We start from the raw sequence: 17,414 nt of genomic DNA on the forward strand, positions 1-17,414 counted from the left end.
CATCCAGGAAGCTGCTCTTTTTTGGCCTGCCACCCAGAATGCCACCTCTTTCTGCCCATGCCCACACTCTGAGAGCTGTGTGTGCAAGCCAAGGCTTTCCCAGATTGAGTTGTGTATTGGGCAGGTGTTGTCCCCTCTGGCCCTTTGGAACCAATAGCATGTTGGAGGCACCGGGGTTCTCCCAGGGCTGCCAAACCCAGCACGGAGCCCTATCCCTCTCTGCAGCCCAGAGCTAAGGTGGCTCTGCCCTGCCCTCCCGGGGACATGCCATGCTTGCCTGGTTTCCATAGTGATGTCAGTTTCCCATGCCAACTGTCTTTGGGAGGATTATGAATTCATTATTTCACATGTAGGTCTTGCACTCCGCCTCCTTCTGCTTCAGATTTCGATGTCTTGGCGAGCACTTTATCCATTTATCATCAGATGAAGAAGAGCACGGGTTGAGTCTGAGCCCAGGTTGTCCTTTCTCTTGTGTGTGGGCCCACAGATGGTCGGTGGTGTAGATCCTGGGGCTCTGGAGCTGCGGGTTTTAATGATTCGCATTTGAACCAAGCTGCTGTGTAACCGCCTCCACAGAGACTGGGGAGCATGCGGCATGGAGCTTCATCTCTTTGGGGTCTTGTACCCTGCGGAGGATGCTGTGTTGACTTCGCCTCATCAAGCCTCAGTTTCCACGTGTGGTGGTGCCCATGACAGCTCCTTGCTTAGCTGTCACGATGGTTGTGCAAGCTGACAGAAATAGGGTGCCTGCATGCTGGGGAACCCTGGAAGGGCAGAGTCAGCTCAGGCTGGAGGCTGTGGGGCTGGTGGGAAACTGAGCACAGCTGCCTGGTGTTGGCATGTGCCATAGGGGCAGGAAGAGGGCAGTATGGGCAGCCCGTGCTAAGGGGACATCAAGGAGTAGACTTGGGGATCTCCACATTAACATCTGTTGTCGAAGATCTTGGTGGTATGTCATGGTCAGTTTGCTTCGGCTCTGGACCTTGCATTTATAAGCTGGGTGTTCCTAAGTCAGTGGTTGGGGCAATCAAAGTACTTGCTATTTGACACAGGTTTGTTGAGGTATAATTGGTATACCCTAAAGCATGCCTTTTAAAGTGTGTTCCTAGGTAAGTTTTGAGTACCCAGGAGTATGTGCTCCCCCATATCAGCACCCAGCAGCCCAGGACCTTGTCCTTTGTACTCAGTGCCCTGGCACCTGTGGCTCTGTCTCTCACTCAAACATGCTGCCTTTCCCAGAGTGCTGTGCAAGGAGACTAATGCGGAGTGTGCCATCTTCTGAGGCAGGCTTCTTTCACACTCATGGAAATCCTGCATGTTAGTCTGCATTTTATTTCTGTGACAAATACTCCTATAAGGAGAAAAGATCTTTGATGGCTTGTAGTTTCGAAAGCACAGCTCAGCCCATGGAGGCAGAGCATCATGGTGGAAGGGCATGCATCATAGTAGGAGAGCATGCATCATGGTTGAAAAGCATACATTATAGGGGGGGGCATGCATCATGGTGAAGGGCATGCATCATGGTGGGAGAGCATGCATCATGGTAGAAGAGCATGCATCACAGTAGGAGAGCATACATCATAGTGGGAGGACATGCATCATGGTGGAAGGGCATGCTGGGGCAGACATGCTCATCTCATGGTGGCCGTAGAAAAGCAAGGAAAGGACTGAGGGTCCTAGAACCTTGTTTAAGGTCATACCCCTCAGTGACATCACTTCCTCCAACTAGGTCCCAACTCTTAAAGTTTCCTCACGAAATAGCTCCACAAGATGGAACCCAACCTTTAATATCCGAACCTGTGGGACACTTCATGTTTAGCTGGTGATGCCTACAGACCATCCGTGTGGTGTGTGGCAGGAGTTTGTTCCTTTGTGGTACTTTCTGGTCTCCTGACACACAGGCCAGTGGTTTCTTTATCCTGTCCCTGACTGAAGGGCATCTGGTCAGTTTCTATGTTCCTTCCTGTCATGTACAAGCTGCTGTGAACCCTGCACTGGTCTTTGTGTAGATATACGCCGCTGTTTCTCTCGGATGAATACCGGGTGGGGTCACTCATGTATGAAAGGATGGATTTAACTTCATAAAATAATGCCAAATTGACTCTGGGACCATTGAGTCCCAACCCTGGGTCAGGAGGGCGCCAGTTACTCCATCCTTGGAGCTCCCTGCATTGCCAACTTTTATATTTTGGGCGTTCTCCTAAGTGTAAGGTTTGCATTGTGGTTCAGTTGATGTTTGTTCAGTAACTGATGACACTGAACACATCTTCCTGGCTCATTTGCCGTCTGCAGGTTTTCTTTGGCAACGGGAGTGCTCCAGTATGAGCCTTTGTCATTCTCCCCATTAGACTGGCTTGTAGGCACATTGGCGGGGGCATTTTCATGATTGGCGATGAAGGGGGGTCCAATTAACGAAGGAGCATCCAGTCGTCTCCCGGGGAAGCAGCATCCCTGGACAGGCGCGTCTGCAATGTATAAGAAAGGGAGCTGAACATGCAGGAGAGAACAAGCCGGTAAGCAGTGATCCTCAGTGGTCTCTGCTCAGTCCCTGACCCAGCTTCCCTTGATGATGGGATAATTCACTGTAAAGTGCAACCAAGTAAACCCCTGCCTCCCCAAGTTGCTTTTGGTCAGTGTTTTAACATAACAAAAGAGAAGCTAACTAAATTACTTCCCTTCCTCTCCTCCTCTTCTCTTATTCTCCGCACCCCTTCCCTTTGAGGTGCTGGGGGTGAAGCCCCAGCCTCCCAGGTACTATGCTGGGTGCTTCACACTGAGCCACACCCAGTCCCTCCATCTCATAAGTGCTAGTTGTCAGGTCCAAAAGAAACTGGGGACAAACACCTAAGTTTTAGTCAGGTAGATCTAGTTTATTCATATATTGTTTTAAATGTGTAGCCCAGGCTGGCCTCGAACTCGTGATCCTCCTGCCTCCACCTCCTTCAGCAAATCCTACCGGCATGCGCCACCACAACCTGGCTGTATTGTTTTTTTCTATTGTGTTGTACGCGTTGATGTCTCAGCTGCGAATCTTTGACTAACTCCAAGTTGCCGATTTCCTGCCCAGCAAACTCTCGAAGGTTGATGGTTCCACTTTATCCTTGGCCCTGGGGTCCATTCTGAGTTCCCAGTTGTCTGGGATGTGGGGTGGGGACTGGGAGTCTTGTTCAGAGTGGAACATTTGGTCATTTGTTTAGACACTGTACCAGTCAGCCTCCCAGGATGAGACAAGGCACGGCAGAGGGGCAGTGTGGACTCAGCCAGGCTCCTGTTGTGGCCCAGGCTTTTCCAGTGTGTGTTTGGGGGGGGGGCGGCGCTGGGGGAGATCTGGGTAGCACTACCCCCTTCCTGGATGAGGCCAGCCAGCATGGCTATCTGTTCTTCCCTCGATCCAGGCTGCCACTGAGGCCCTGGCCTCTCAGATGGGCAGGAGTGATGCCTCAGTTACATCTGGCCAAACCACCTTTGTGAGCCCCATGGTTAGACCTTCTCTCCTTGTCCTGAGGCCATGCCTTCAAGAGCTGGGCATTTTTCCGGAGCAGCTTTTGACCCTGTCACACCTTTGACATGGGCTCAGGTTCCTGAAGGTTCACTCAGCCACATAATTACCCTACTTCTGCCCGCACTGGTCAGTTTAGACAGACAGTGGGATTTCCTGCAGGCCCAAGCTGACTTCAGGGCTGGACAGACTCTGAGGGAGAGGAGCTTGTCTTCTCAGGGGGACTCAGTCACAGGTAAGTCTTCATCTGGTTCCTCACAGAGAAATGTACAGCCAGCTCTGAGTGTCCCCAGTGACAGGGACAGAATGTGAGGGAGATTAAATCAGCACATATGACGTAAACACATAAGCCAGGTGACTGTAAGAACTTGAAGCCAGGTCAGGAAGCAGCGCTTGGCTCAAAGTCGGAGCACATCTCTGTGCAGCTGTCACAGACACGACCTCTCCTACTGCTCAGTGTTTGCCCAGGTTGCAAATAGCTTGCTTGCTGGAGAAAAGCAGGAACAGGCAGAAGAGTGAGGAACTGACTCATGACAGCCAGGAGCCATTGCTCATCATGCAGATACAGACGCCATTCTTGCCTGTGTGCTTTTTGCACGCACGTCTGTGGGCGCACACACACACTTCTTTGGGCTACTGCGGATGAGTGCGTGCACATGTGTCTGTGGGTCCCTGGGGAGGTGTGCACATACACACACACACACACACACATCTCTGTGGGGAGTTTTTATGGGGATGTGTACATACATATGTCTGTATTGGTTCCTATGGAGCTGTGCAAGTACACATATTTTTAAAGTTACCATAAAGAGATCATGTGCCGCATTCCAGTTCAATAAGTACTTACAGCTGTCGGCTGGACCCTGGCTCTGCGCTACGGCTGGGAATGAACATGGTTTGTGTCTGCAAAGATCAGGAAATAGACACGTAAACAGACATTTTAGAGTCCGTGTGGAAAAAGGGAGGACGTGCCATGTATACCTCCCAACACACTGTGTGGTAGTTAAGTGTTTCTGCTACAGTTTCTGGAATGGCCCTCGATCGGGCTAGTCCCTGGCTTGTTATTATAAATGCAATGTTATTATAAAGTGCAGTGAGCATGGACTCCAGCCCGGGATGCTGACAAGCAGATGTGTCGGCACAGCCCCAGAACTGCTATGTGACGGTGGTGACAGCTTAGATCTCTGCCAAGGGTTCTGAGGCTAAGGAAGGGGTGCATCAGAAAGCCACATGGCCCTGTGCACTACAGGGTCTCAGGAGATGCCCATCACTGGTTCCCCACTGCATGCCACAGCCACATCTTGATGCACGTGAAAATAATTTTGCCAAATTTGCACCATCATTAACTTTCAATCATGGTCAATTTTAGACGAGGCTCTTAATTCAAGTTTTTTGTCTTTGTCACAGTGATGGAGAGGGCTCTGTTTTTAGCCACAGGGGATGGTGATGGGGCCCTCCCTCACCCCCATGGAGGAAGGCTCTCTGCTGCAGCTGAGATAGAGCTCATCATCCTGGAAGCTTGCTAGGGATAGGATGTGATGTGTCTGCTGTAGTAACAGTTTCCTCCATCCAGGGAGCCTTCGGGTTGATGTTCTTAAGATGCAGTTCAGCCACACACTTGGCCCCTGCAGAACCATCTGCAGACCTTCCTTTGGAGAAGGAGGCACTGGGTACGCCCTGGGGAGAGCTTGTAAAGTGGATTTCAGAAAGGAAAATGTTTCACGTCCAGAAACTTCCATCCTCCCCACGGGAGCTGTCACATGCCCGCTGTTCACTAAGAACCTAAGAGCGTGTTTTCTCCTGGCTTTAGTGATAACCAGATTGAGATGAATGGCTTGCAGAAGCCAGGGTCACTGCTGTTCATCACAGATGTACTTTCATGAAATACACAAATAATGAAAGAAGTGACTCTCCACGGCCACACAAAGGAGATAGATGTGGCCACTGAGAGTCACCCATTGGACCCTTGACTTCAGCTCCCTGGCGGATACCCATAGGTCCTCTGGGGAATTGAATGCACCTTCCTGGGTATGCCTGCTTCCCTGCTTCAGGTACAGGCTTCTCATGAAGTCTCTCAGCGCATCCCCACCAATCTTGGCCACTCTCTGGAGCCACCCTCATCTCATACTGGTTGCCCGGGCAGATGGGAGCCAGATCCAGTCTGTCTTGCCCATCCTATGGCTGTTAGAGGGGAGCTCAGCCCCTACCCCCGGGCAGTCCACCATTGTTGGGGAACAGCCCCAATTCCAAATGAACCTGCTTGAGACAGTCACCAGGAAAGGCCTTGTGTCAGGGCCCCTCTTTTTCTGGACTTTGTGCCCCTTTGTTTGTGTCTGTCATGTGTGTAGTGCATATGTCTCATCTGAACCCCAAATGGATGGTTGTTCATGAGGTCCTGCTGGCTCCCGATCCTGTGCTGGGAACAGTGGCTGAGAAGTCAGGCTTGCTGGGAGTGGAATCTCCTGCACTACTGCTTTGGGGCTCAGTGGTTCAGTGGTAGAGCAGATGACTACCATCAGCAAGACCCTGGGTCCCATCCCCAATAATGCAAAAGCAAAAGTAAGGTTATTGAGACGTGTCTGTCGTTTACTTTCTGGCTTATTGGTTTATGGCACGTTCATCAAGAGCTGGAGCAGCCTAGAGGGAGGTCAAGGGTATTGTAGGGTTTGTATAGTGTGGACAAAGATGCAGATTAGTGGTCCAGGTTAGAAATGTACAGGTCCAGCTAAACTGTCATCTGAGACACGCAAACCTAAGGGCTGCTTGGCGACATGCTGGGATGCAGAGTGGAGGTGTCCCTGTCCACAGGAGAACCGGAAAGCCGTAAGTGGTGCTGGCTACCCTCTCATCCCTCCTTCCACCATGAGCGAGAGGATGTCCCAGCTGATTAGTTCATACAAACGTTGCTCAAGGCTCTGGGAGATTGGCCCTGTGCCCACAGCCACGTAGCCAGGGGAAGCAGAACCTTCTAAGCCTCTGGATTCCTTTTCTAAGCAGAGGCAAGGGACTCACTAGAAATATGTTGGATTTACACCAAACCCCTCTCAAGTGCTACATTCCTCTAGGCCACGCTATGCTTAGAAAACATGCTGCAGACAGCTGCGGAGGCCTGCTCTAGAAATCACCAAATGTTGTTTTCAAAAAACGCCTTAAAATATCAAGTCTCGGGCCTTCAGAGCACAAATGTAACGAGTCTTCTTCTGCTGCCCTATATGCTGGCTCCGTCTGTCTAATTGGCTGCCCTGAGCCCCAACTGGGGACACACTGGAAGATTCCTAGGCCTCCAAGGTTCTCAGCTATGGCGACTTCCGTAAATGACATGAACGTTGGCAGAACCCAGGGCCTCCTCCCTGACCATCCTCAAAGCGGCGGTGACCTTGCAGAGATGGCAAAGGTCACAGCTGTGCAAGGACCACAGACGTCTGTCCTCACAGAACCTAAGGGCTCAGGGTGAGCCTCCACTCAGGGCCTGGCTTCTCGGAGAGCAGCTGCCTGAGCTTGTGGACACTGCCTTTGGCCCCGGCGATGTCTAGGTTAAATGACAGCATTCCCTGGTGTATTATAAAACAGCTTGAGGGAGGGAGAGTTTCTCTGGGCTCCCAGTCTTAGGGTACAGTCCATTGTGTCTGGGAAGGCATGGTGACAGGACCTTGATGTAGCTGGTCACGTAGTGTCCACAGTCAGGAAGCAGAGGGAGAGATGGATGCTGGTGCCCAGCCAGCTCGCTTTCTCCCAGGACCCCATCCCACGGGATGCTACCTGCCCGTATTGATTGAATCTTCCCTCCTCCTCCTCACCTTCTACCTCTTTGGGATCATCTTCACAGACACGCCCCGAGCCTTGTCTCCTAGATGATTCTAGACACCATCAAGTTGATAGTATTAAGTACCACACCCCGTGACTGGGTTTTTGGGGTGTCAGGCTTTCTGCAGATGCTTAAGCTACGAATCTTAGGTCCCCCTGACCTCTCATTGGCGGGTTGACTAGTCACGCCCCCTTTCGTTTCTTGGGATGATGTGAAATTTTCTTATTTAAGGGAAAAGAAGTAGCTTAGCGAAGAAGAAAACAGGACAGTCAGCTTTTTGCGACTGTAATACACCAAGAGTGCCAGCGTCTACCAGGAAAGCTTGGTCTTGGCTCCTGGTTTTGGCAGTTATATAGCCCATGGTCAGTTGGCTCTGTTGCCTTGGCCCACGGTGGCATCTTGGTGGGAGGGAGCACAGATGGGAACAGAAGTGCTCACCTTATGGGAAGTATCAAGAGACAAAGCAAGGGACTCAGTTCCCACAATTCCCTTCAGGAGTGTGTTCCAGTATTGTGAGGACCTCTGACCAGACCCCACTTTCTTAGGGCTCCTCTGCTCCACCCAGAGGCCTACCCTGGGGACAAAGCCTTTAATATGTTGGACTTGGGGAGGTGTTCAAGGCCCAGACTACAGTTAAAGTCCCACAAAAGTACCCTTCGTGGGCAGTTCTGCTGCAGATATTTGTTTCAGGATGGCCCCGAACGTCAGACTGAGCTGTCAGATCACCCAGATGTGATTGATCCTGCTTGTGTGTGGACAGGACGGCCACTCGGACATGCTGGTCAGCTGTGTGGGCATCCCTATGCAGTGGCAGCTAGTCAGACACTGGCATGTAGTAGTAGTAGGAGGCCTAAGAGAAGCATGCGGTGCCTGAGGCTGCAGGCATCAGAGGCCAGCCTTTCCCAGGAAGTGATGTCAGGTCCCTTCCATAGGTACAGCTGAACTATTCCCTCCTATAGGAACCCCATATCCACATGTCCCCATACTCCCCTCCTCCCCGCTGCAGAGGACATAACTTCAGCTGCTCCCACCATCCACCAAGGCAGTTTTTAAACCTCTGTGAAGGTTTTTCCCAGGGAGCAGGCACCTATAGCCTCCTCCCCCAGACAGCCCCGGGAGAGGCACAGTCACTGCCCTGGGCATCCCTTCCCATGGCACTGCGTAGACTCTGTCTCACAGCTACATGCAGCTGGGTACCTGGGCTCCAGAGGGGAGACTGTAATTAAGAACCATCAGAGAAGTCAGTCACACAACAGCCCCCAAATAGGACAGAAGCCCTTCCTTCCCCAGCCCTTGCAGGCCAAGCCTGGACTGGGCAACAAGGTGTCTGCCTTAGCTGGTACCCAAGCCTCATCTTCCTGAGCATGCCAGAGGCCATTGCTCCCAGCTGACCCTGCTTACCACTTCCTCCTCCAGCAAGGGTAGCCTGCCGCTGCCCAGTGCCAGGCCCCTCAGCTCTGACATGATAGCTTGTTTCCAATAGAGACTATCAGAGACAGCATACATATGGCCATCTGGTGGGATCTGGGGGGAAGGGGAGGGTCTGAGAGCTAGTTAAGGAATTTCTGGTTTCAAAGTAGGCTCAGCAACTCTCATCCACCTGCAGGAGATACCCCAGGCACTTCTAGTATTGAAGCGTCTGAGCAGGAACGGCACCAAGGCCTATCCAATTACCTCTCATTGCCAGAAATAGATCTGAGAAACGCCAGCTCTTTCAGGTAGAAGCCCATGAGCATCGTGTTGAACAGCAGAGGCAAAAAAATAAAAAAGAGAGAACCATGTAATTTCATTAATAACTTTTGCTTACAGTGACTATTAAGAAAGAGTGATCGGTGAATTAAAACTCAATCAGGTTCTGAAAAATGGAGAGTAAATAATATTTGCAAGGGATGGCTGCAATGGGAAAGCCTGCAGAGACCCGCCCATTAAAACACACATTATCCCTTAAACAGAGTCAATGTAGAAATGCAATTCTCTACAGATCAGTAACGCTCATACATTTATTTTCTGCTGGCTGATTTTGATTTATGGGGTCCTTTCCCAGCTCATTCTCAGCTCCTCTTTAAAGTGCTGGTTTTGTGCCCATGAAAGGCGGGTGACTGATGAAGGGTTAGACTCTGAGTCATCTGAGCTCCATGGCCACTGCGGGACTCCAGCCTCTTCCTGAGGGCCTGCGGAAGGAGCAAGCAGGGTCTGTCCCTTCTCCTTTCATCTGGGGCCAGTTCTTGTGAGTAGCGGTTAAAGACAGTGGAAAGGGGACCCAGATTTGGAGTTATCAGTTGCCAGTGGGGAGAGTTTCTGGGTGCACCACCTTCGCTAGCTGAGCCTCAGTGTTCCCATCTGTGGGGGGTCTGTTGGTTTGTTGGGCTGTCAAAGTGTCCAGATGTGGCATAGCAGCAGGAATGTGTCTTGGGTCTCACCTCACTCCTTGGGGGCTGGAAGTTGGAGAACGCAATAATTCCATCAATTCCAGCCTTTGTTGGCTATACACACCACTCTCTCTGCTTGTCTTAGGATGTAGCCACTGTTTTGTCTTGGACGAGGCTGCCTGTCTGGGAATTTCAGGCCATTTCACCTTGAGATCTTAAGTGACATACGCAAAGACTCAAGACCATAGTCAGGTTCTGGGCCCATGGACCGTTTGGGTTACCACTCAGTCTACCCCATCTAAGAACTGCAGGACTCCAGATATTACACTGCTTTGGCCTGGCCAAACTGGGGAGCGGGTCCCCAAAGTCATCAAAGATAGGGGCCCTGAAGTGAGCCCTGGGGTATAGAGAGGTGCTGGGGATGTGGGACAGAGGGAACAAGCCTAAAGTTTGCTAGAAAAGAATCTCAGGCTTAGCAGGGTGGCCATGTTCAGGTGAGCCATACATCTGTCCATCCTCGTGTTTGAATGACTGAGCTTAGGGGCTGTGGCCTTGTGTGTTTAATTGTTCAGTCTCCAAACCTTTAAAGTACTTGTGGCAAATGCAGGGATGGGAGCCTCTGTCCCTGAAAGTCTAGCAAGGGGCTTTGGTACCCTGAGGTAACCAAAGGGTAACCCTTCCCTGTGTGGGAGGTGGCCCTTCTTTCATGCTGGCCTGCTTCTCTGATCCATGTTGGCAATAGCCTTGCAACTCAATTGTGCTGAGTTTCCGCTAGGTGGAGGAGTCATAGGAACTGTGAATACAGATCCCCACCCTCTCAAACCAGAGCTAGCATCCATCTCTGCAGAGATGATGGAGGCCTCATTTGGTCCTCTTCTGGAATGGTTCATTATCAGAGAGTGTGCCTGGAGTACAGGTGACAGTGTGGTGCTGATGCACAGGCTGGATTCCCGGCAAAGGCCACACAGGAATGGGGCCTCCATTGCTGCCTGCCCATACAGGCTGCTGTCTAGGGCTTCGTGGCTCAGTGTGGGAGAAGTTGATTCTGCAGAGACTACACTTCAGGATGTGAATCTGGTCACAGCAGGGACTCAGATGGCTGCCACCTGGTCTGTCCTTGCTTTCTCATCTGGCGAAGGGCACTCTTTCTCCCCAGCAATGCTGACGGCAGCCAAAAGAGGCTGTGTGGTGGTGAGATGTCAGGCTAGAAGCCCATATCGCCACCTCTGGGCGGTGTGACTTTGGTCAAATAAACCTCCCTCATTATGCCCCAGCTTCCCACAGATGGGGCAACATGTCTCCCAGGGTGTAGAGCTATAGAGGTTTAAGAGACGTGACATCCATGCAGGGGGCTCAGTAGGACCTCAGTAAGGAGGTAGCGTGAGAATTGCCTAGCTTTGTGGCAAGAAGATGCATCCCTGATGTCCATGTTCTGTCCAGTTAGTGAGCAGAGGTAGAAACCAGTATCCCAGCCACACCATCTCCCCGGAGGCCCAGCTAGCTGTGCAGAGGGTGCGGGGTGGGAGAGGGGGGCTCTTCAACATCTCTCCTTAAACTCCTCTAGATGATAAGTGTCCACAAGGTGAGTTATGACAAATACCAAGGCATATCCCTGGTCTAGTTGTGCATCTGGTGCCCCCTGAGACCTTGCCTTGGTTATGAAAGCTCTTGTTTGGCACCAGCTCCTGGCTTCTCTCGGTGAGGAAGGGCGGTGGGCACTTGCAGCCTGGGTCACATGGGTCATTCCTGTTCCTGCTTCCCCTTCCTCCTCTCGTCTCCTGTCCCATCAGCCAGGGGAGACTGCTGTCAGCCAGGGGAGACTGCTGTCAGCCAGGGGAGACTGCTGTCAGCCAGGGGAGACTGCTGTCAGCCAGGGGAGACTGCTGTCAGCCAGGGGAGACTGCGCTCCGGATTCCTGGAGACATAGGTGATGGGCTTGGTCCTCGAGAAGGAAGGATGGGGTCCAGATGGAGGGTGTTTCCTGGCACACAGGGGGCCAGGAGGTGTTTGAGGACCCGCCTCTCCTGCGTTTAAAGCATTTTTATTTTTCCATCTGACTGGTGTATCTTTTAAGTCCTCTCTTATACACTGTTACTTTGAAATAATAAGAAAACAGTAACAAGTTGCGGAGAAACATTCTAGCAGAGAGGCGGGGCTCTCTTCCGCTTCTCCCCAGAGCTGGCACTCTATGTGGCCCAGGGCAGAGGTAACCAGGAGCCTGACCCTTCACAGAGAGCTGCCTCTGGGCCTTGGTGGCTAGGGCCTGCCTCTGAGTGGCCACAGGCTTTTTGTCTCTTTCCTTAGCATTCCTCCAAGAGGCAGAGGGGTGGGAGCCTGGAGGGCTCTGGCAAACGCTTCCCACTTCCTTCCTCCTCCTTCCCTTTTCCTCCACTTCCTCCCCTCTCCCCTTCCCCAGTCTCTTCTCTCCTCCTTCTTTCCCCTCCTCCTCCCTCTCCTAACCAGAATCCTAACCCTACCTCTAGCCCTAATCCAAGCTCTGGTCCTAAGTAGTCTAACAAGGTTTGAAAGTTCATTCCTAACCTTATCCTAACTTTAGCTTTAACTTTTGCCTCTGCTTAGCCCGAAATCAAACCCAACCTTGGCCTTAGTTCTGGCACGAACCCCTAGACCTAACCCCAAGCCTGACCTTAAACTCCGCCTCCTCAGTGACATACCCACTCCGCACAGGCTACACCCTGAACTCACTGGGTCTTCACTGAATCCCGGGTGGCAGAGTGCTTTCTCCCAGCCCAGGGCTAGAAGTGGGCTCCTTCCAGCCTTCAGCTGGAGCTGCCCAGGGCATCTGAGTTTCAGGTGGAGGGACATCTGCAGACTAGTTCCAGATGTGGAGTTACCAGGTCAGAAGACAAATGGGTTTGAGATTTCTTTAGCTGCTCTGATTATCCCCTGTATAAAGGCAGGGCTGCTAATGTCACCACTACAGCGTGTAGAAGGGACCTTGAAAGAGTCTTGTTGGTGAAACAGGCCTGTCTTTCCCACCCTGCCTGTGGCTCTTCTAAGGTTTTCCTCTGCGTCTGGGCGGCAGCCCAGATGATTCCAAGAGAGGACCATTGGGTAGCTGTAAGAATAGCCTCTGTGGCTGAGTATGGTATTTCCGGTGAGGGCTCTTGAATCTGGCCAACTCCTGCCCCACCTGGGTGCCTGGGGACACTGAGGCTCAAGCAGGCTAAGTGTGTGACCTGCACCAGAGATGGCCATCTTTGACTCAGGACGAGCCCCTGACCATGGCCCCATAGATGCCTGAGTCACTGGCACACGGCTCCCTCCAAGGCCTCCAACCCTTGGGCCTCCAGAGTGATGGCCAGCCTGCTTCATGATGGGGGGGGAGTGGTCATTCTGGGGCTGGGGCTCTTGCTCCCTGTCCCCAGTTGTGGCTACCCACCTGGCAGGCTGGGGTCCTTTGCACAGCAGACACACTGTCATCTGCAGAGCATGGTTGTGGGTCTCTGTAAGCTTAACTAGGCCATGTCTAATTCCCTCTGGCCCAGAGGGGCCTCCTGAGAGAGAGCCTAGTAGTCCCAGAGCTTCTGGTTTGCTGGGAATTTGGGGCGAGTGCTCTTTCTGGTTAGTGATTTCAAAATGGTCTCCAGGCTACCCTTTCCCCAGGGACAGCACTTCACAAGGTGTCACATCTTTGCCCAGCCATTCTCTGAAGGGCAGCGACCTTTTGACGAAGTCATGATGGAGCCGGGAACTTCATTTTAGAGACTTGAGTTGAGGTCTTGTTTAGCCTGAGCAGCCAGGGGACAGAAGAAGTAAGCTTTAGCCCTGTGGAGCCTGGGGAACTGCTGAGGCCCAAGAGAGCCAGGCCTTTCTAGAACAGGATGGAAGGTGTGGAGACGGGTCAGCCCGGCAGAAGCACTTGCTCTCCCAGGGGTCAGGAGCTTGTGGCTTGCTGCAGGAAGCACCCTCTTAGGAGGACTCCACAGCCTCTCCAGAACACTGTGCGTGGAGACCCGTGAGTGTGGCTGCTGCTGCTCTCTGCTGGGTGGCACACGTCGCATCACGTACACCCTGGCCAGCGCCCTTGCTTAGAACCTTTAAGGTAAATGCAGAGGCAGAGTTGTCCTGGCTGGGGCCTGGGAACGCAGCCCCCACAGATGTGGACTCTGGCTGCCTGTCCCGGTCAGGGTCCCTGCGCCTGTGGTGTCTGGGCATTTTGCTGGATGACTCCTTGAGGTTGTCTTGCCTTCGTTGTTAATGTCACCATCCGTTTCACTCGTCCCCTCACTCAAATCCCAGCCGCGTTCTTGCAGTGTGACCTCAGGGGCACGCTTTCGTCTCTGTTCCCCTCCTTTGTTCATCTGTGTAGTGAGAGTGGTTATCCCATCCGCCCATGGTGCTGTGTGGGGTGCATGTCGTGCACGGAGTGGAGGGGACAAGGATTTACTTAATGGTGTTGGAAAGGTTTTCCCACAGCCTGCTCTCCCCTACCGACACATCAGCATCTCCCCTCTCTGGCACCTCCTATGAGGGCCAGTGTGTCATAGTACAGGAAGATGGGAGTGCAGCTCCACCTTGTGCTGAGCCTCTGCCCCCAAGTGTGTGGGTTCTGATGGGATGGCAGGATACCCCCCTATCCTAGAGCCCACCTCCACACCTGGGCAGGCTATAAGCAAGGCAGTGTGGGAATGCCTCACCGGGAGCTGGTCTTGTTCATCTGAGCTAGTTCTCAGTTGATTAATTTGCTCAGCAATTACTAATGTGCTGGCACCTGGCTAGGTTCTGGAGACAGTGTGGGCCAGAGGCAGATGTAGATCCTTCCCCTGGAGCACCCAGCCTGTGGGAAGGCTTCCTGAAGGAAGGAGCTTAAGAATGATGAGGAGAAGGTAACCCAGAGTGGAAGGGGGTGTTCCAGGCATGGGAATCACACACACACACACACACACACACACACACACACGGCCCAAGTGATAGTCACGGTAACGAGGTCTTGGTAGAGTTGCTGCCTGTCAGAGGCTGGCCTACCAGGGACCAAGTAGTGACCATGGGGATGGAGAGGACCAGGCCTCTGGGGAGACAGAGGAGCTCTGATCCGCATGTGGATGAATGGACATGAGCACCGGGCCAGCTTCTGAATGTGAGTGTCAGAGGTGTGGCCTGACCAGGGTCTGCACAGACAAGTAGATCTGGGAAGCCTGGTGACTTGTCTTGGACTAGGGGGAATGAGCCCCCGGGCTAGACCCCACCAAGGGCAGGCTGTCCTGCTGGGCCAGGAGGATTTGCTAATGCATGGGGCCTCTGTGGTAAATGGACCACTGACTCCGGCCTCTCACTTTTTTCATGATTCCTGGTGCTGGATTCACAAGGCCTTTTTCCTTCCTCTTCTCCCTCCCTTCCTGTGGGGAGTCACCCTTCCCCTCCTCTCTGCCTTCCTGGTGCCACGTGGTGTCTGTTGATTGACGGTGAAGTGGGCCTGAGAATTTGTTGGCTCCCTCCTGCCCGCCCCCCGCCCTTTCCTTGTGATTATTCTTGGCTCCAGGAAGGCAAACTGCTTCTGAACCCTTCTCTGCTGGCTGTTCTGAAAGTGTGGACCTCAGTGTGAGGCAAGGGCTTCCCTGGCCTCCAGTCCTAATGCCACTGAGAAAGCGGCACGTGCTTTGATGAGCGGACAGGTGAAGGCCAAGCTTAGAGCCATTCTTAAGGTCTATGGGTTGCTCTGCAAAGTGCTGGTTTCTTGACTCGCCGTGTTGGGATGAAACCTTGGGGTACAGCAGGGACAGGCTCAGTGTCACAGGACACTGAGACCCTCCCCTGAGTAGTGATGTTCCGATGTGCCCCCTGCAGCATCCTGAGAATTGCTGGCCCGGCGAGCAGATGCTGGCGGAGTGTGAGGAAGGACTCAGTGGACTTGCTGACCCACGACAGTCACTTTGCAAACCCCAGATCCCCATCGTCAGGTTATTCGGGAATGAGTGCCACACTGAAGGTGGGGGACAGGCTCAAAAGGGCTTAACAGCTGGCTTGGGTTTATCCCCCAACAACAATGTTGGCCAGGCCCTGTTTCTTCATGGGGCTCAGAGTGGTCTCAGATCCTCCATAACTGGATGTCATGGTTAGCTTTCAGGGTGACAGTGCCTTGGAGGACCACCAGAATCTTTATGTCCTGTACTGGGAAAGTGAGATCACCAGGACTGGGGGCAGTGATGAACACTGAACCCAGAAAAGCCCTGGGCTTGGGCAGGATATGTGTGCTATGTATGATGCCAGGTGGGTTCCTTAGATTGGTACGTCAGTCTCCTCAGCATTAAAAGGGAACTGTTGTAATGGCCTCTCCTGTGACGTGTCTGTCAGTCAAGGTCAGATGAGCTCTGCATGGTCAGCAGAACAGGTACCCAGCACCCTTGAGATTAAGACCCAGAAGATCAGAAGTGACAGGAGATGCGGGGTGACAATAAAGGGTGACTAGTGACCACTGCTGCCTCATGGAGCTGCTCTTATTTCCTGCTTGGTGGTTCCTGCCATCTGGGCAGGGCTCCTGTGGGTCAGGGGTGTGGGCAGCCTCTGTCAAAAGCGCTTCACCATTCCTGCTTCCGGTCTGTGCGGATCAAACTGCCCGCAGCTGTGAGGACTCCACCCATGCTGTAGACGGCTCCTGGGAGGTTTCAGCTGCAGCCAGGACCCCTGAAGGGTGTGTCACAATTCTGAGGTCCTTGAAACCACATCTGATAGAAGCTACTGAAACTGCTTCTGGCCCGACAAGAAGGAGCCTGCTCTCTCTTGAGAAGACTCAGGGCTGAGGCCTGGTTTGGCCCATAGCATGTATGGTTTGGCAAAACATTTGGACTCTCTGTGTTTTGTTTCTCCATCTGAGGGACAGCGATGCCAATTAGACCATCTTGGGGGCTCTGCATCTGATGGGCTGAGTGAGCCCCGCAACATGGCTACACCCTTGTCAAGGTGTCGCCATGCCCGTGACTATGGCTGTGGGTCCTCTCCACTGCGTTGTCACTGTCGATCAGGAGACTGGGGACATGGGGTAGGGTGGGTCTTAGGTGGTGACTTCCTTGCTGCCTGGCTTTCCCAGTCCCAGGTCATCTCAGTGGTCTCCTTGTTGCAGTCCCTAGCAAGATGGTCCCGGACCTCTGACTCAGAAGCCCAAACTTCCACTGGAAGTTACGGGGATGGTTGCACAGGGACTCAGTCCTCCTAAGCAAGGACCGAATGGCATGTCCTCTTCGTGGAAGTGGGGGTAACTTGTGAGTATGTAGTCAGGGTTAAGAAGACCCCTGTCTGGCATGACTGGATTGATGTTTTGCTGCTTAGGCCCTAACAGCACGTTTGTTACCTGGTATGTACCATGTCCAATACTGTCCGGTGCTCACACTTAAACACAGGACAGAGCTATGTATGAGCTTTGTGGTATGGGGCGGGGGCGTGAGGAGCTGAACCTAGTGTGGGGGTCTGGAAACCTTCTTAGAGGCAGTCTGGGATAGACAGAGGTCTGGAGGCTAATGGAGTGACCAAGAGATGGAGCAGTAGCTTATTTACAGTTCTATTGCTAGGAAGAGACACCATGACCAAGGCAACCTATCAAAGGAAACATTTAATTGGAGGCTTGCTTACAGTTTCAGAGGATGAGTCCACACTCATCATGGCGAGCAGACAGGCAGGCAAGCAGGCATGGTTCTGGAGCCATAGCTGAGCGCTTACATCCTGATCCACAGTATGGATGCAGAGACAGAGAGTGTGCAATCCCAAGTCTGGGCCTGGCATGGGC

The 17,414-nt window shown here is 52.7% G+C and overlaps 1 protein-coding gene across 4 annotated transcripts in view; it reads left to right on the top strand.

Annotated features, from left to right (window-relative positions):
* Positions 1–17,414, top strand: part of Sorcs2 (sortilin related VPS10 domain containing receptor 2) — a 390,666-nt gene that overhangs the window by 141,487 nt on the left and 231,765 nt on the right. The window contains exon 1 of one of the 4 annotated variants that reach the window (XM_052736099.1): positions 424–456. The exons of the other annotated variants lie outside the window; for them this stretch is intronic. The gene's annotated coding sequence lies outside the window, so the exon portion shown is untranslated. Of the gene's footprint in view, positions 1–423; positions 457–17,414 lie in introns of those variants that run through there. 4 annotated transcript variants of the gene reach the window in all.

This window comes from Peromyscus californicus, unplaced genomic scaffold (assembly GCF_007827085.1).
Source record: "Peromyscus californicus insignis strain IS unplaced genomic scaffold, ASM782708v3 Scaffold_13__1_contigs__length_99412109, whole genome shotgun sequence".
NCBI classification, from domain to species: Eukaryota; Metazoa; Chordata; class Mammalia; order Rodentia; family Cricetidae; genus Peromyscus; species Peromyscus californicus.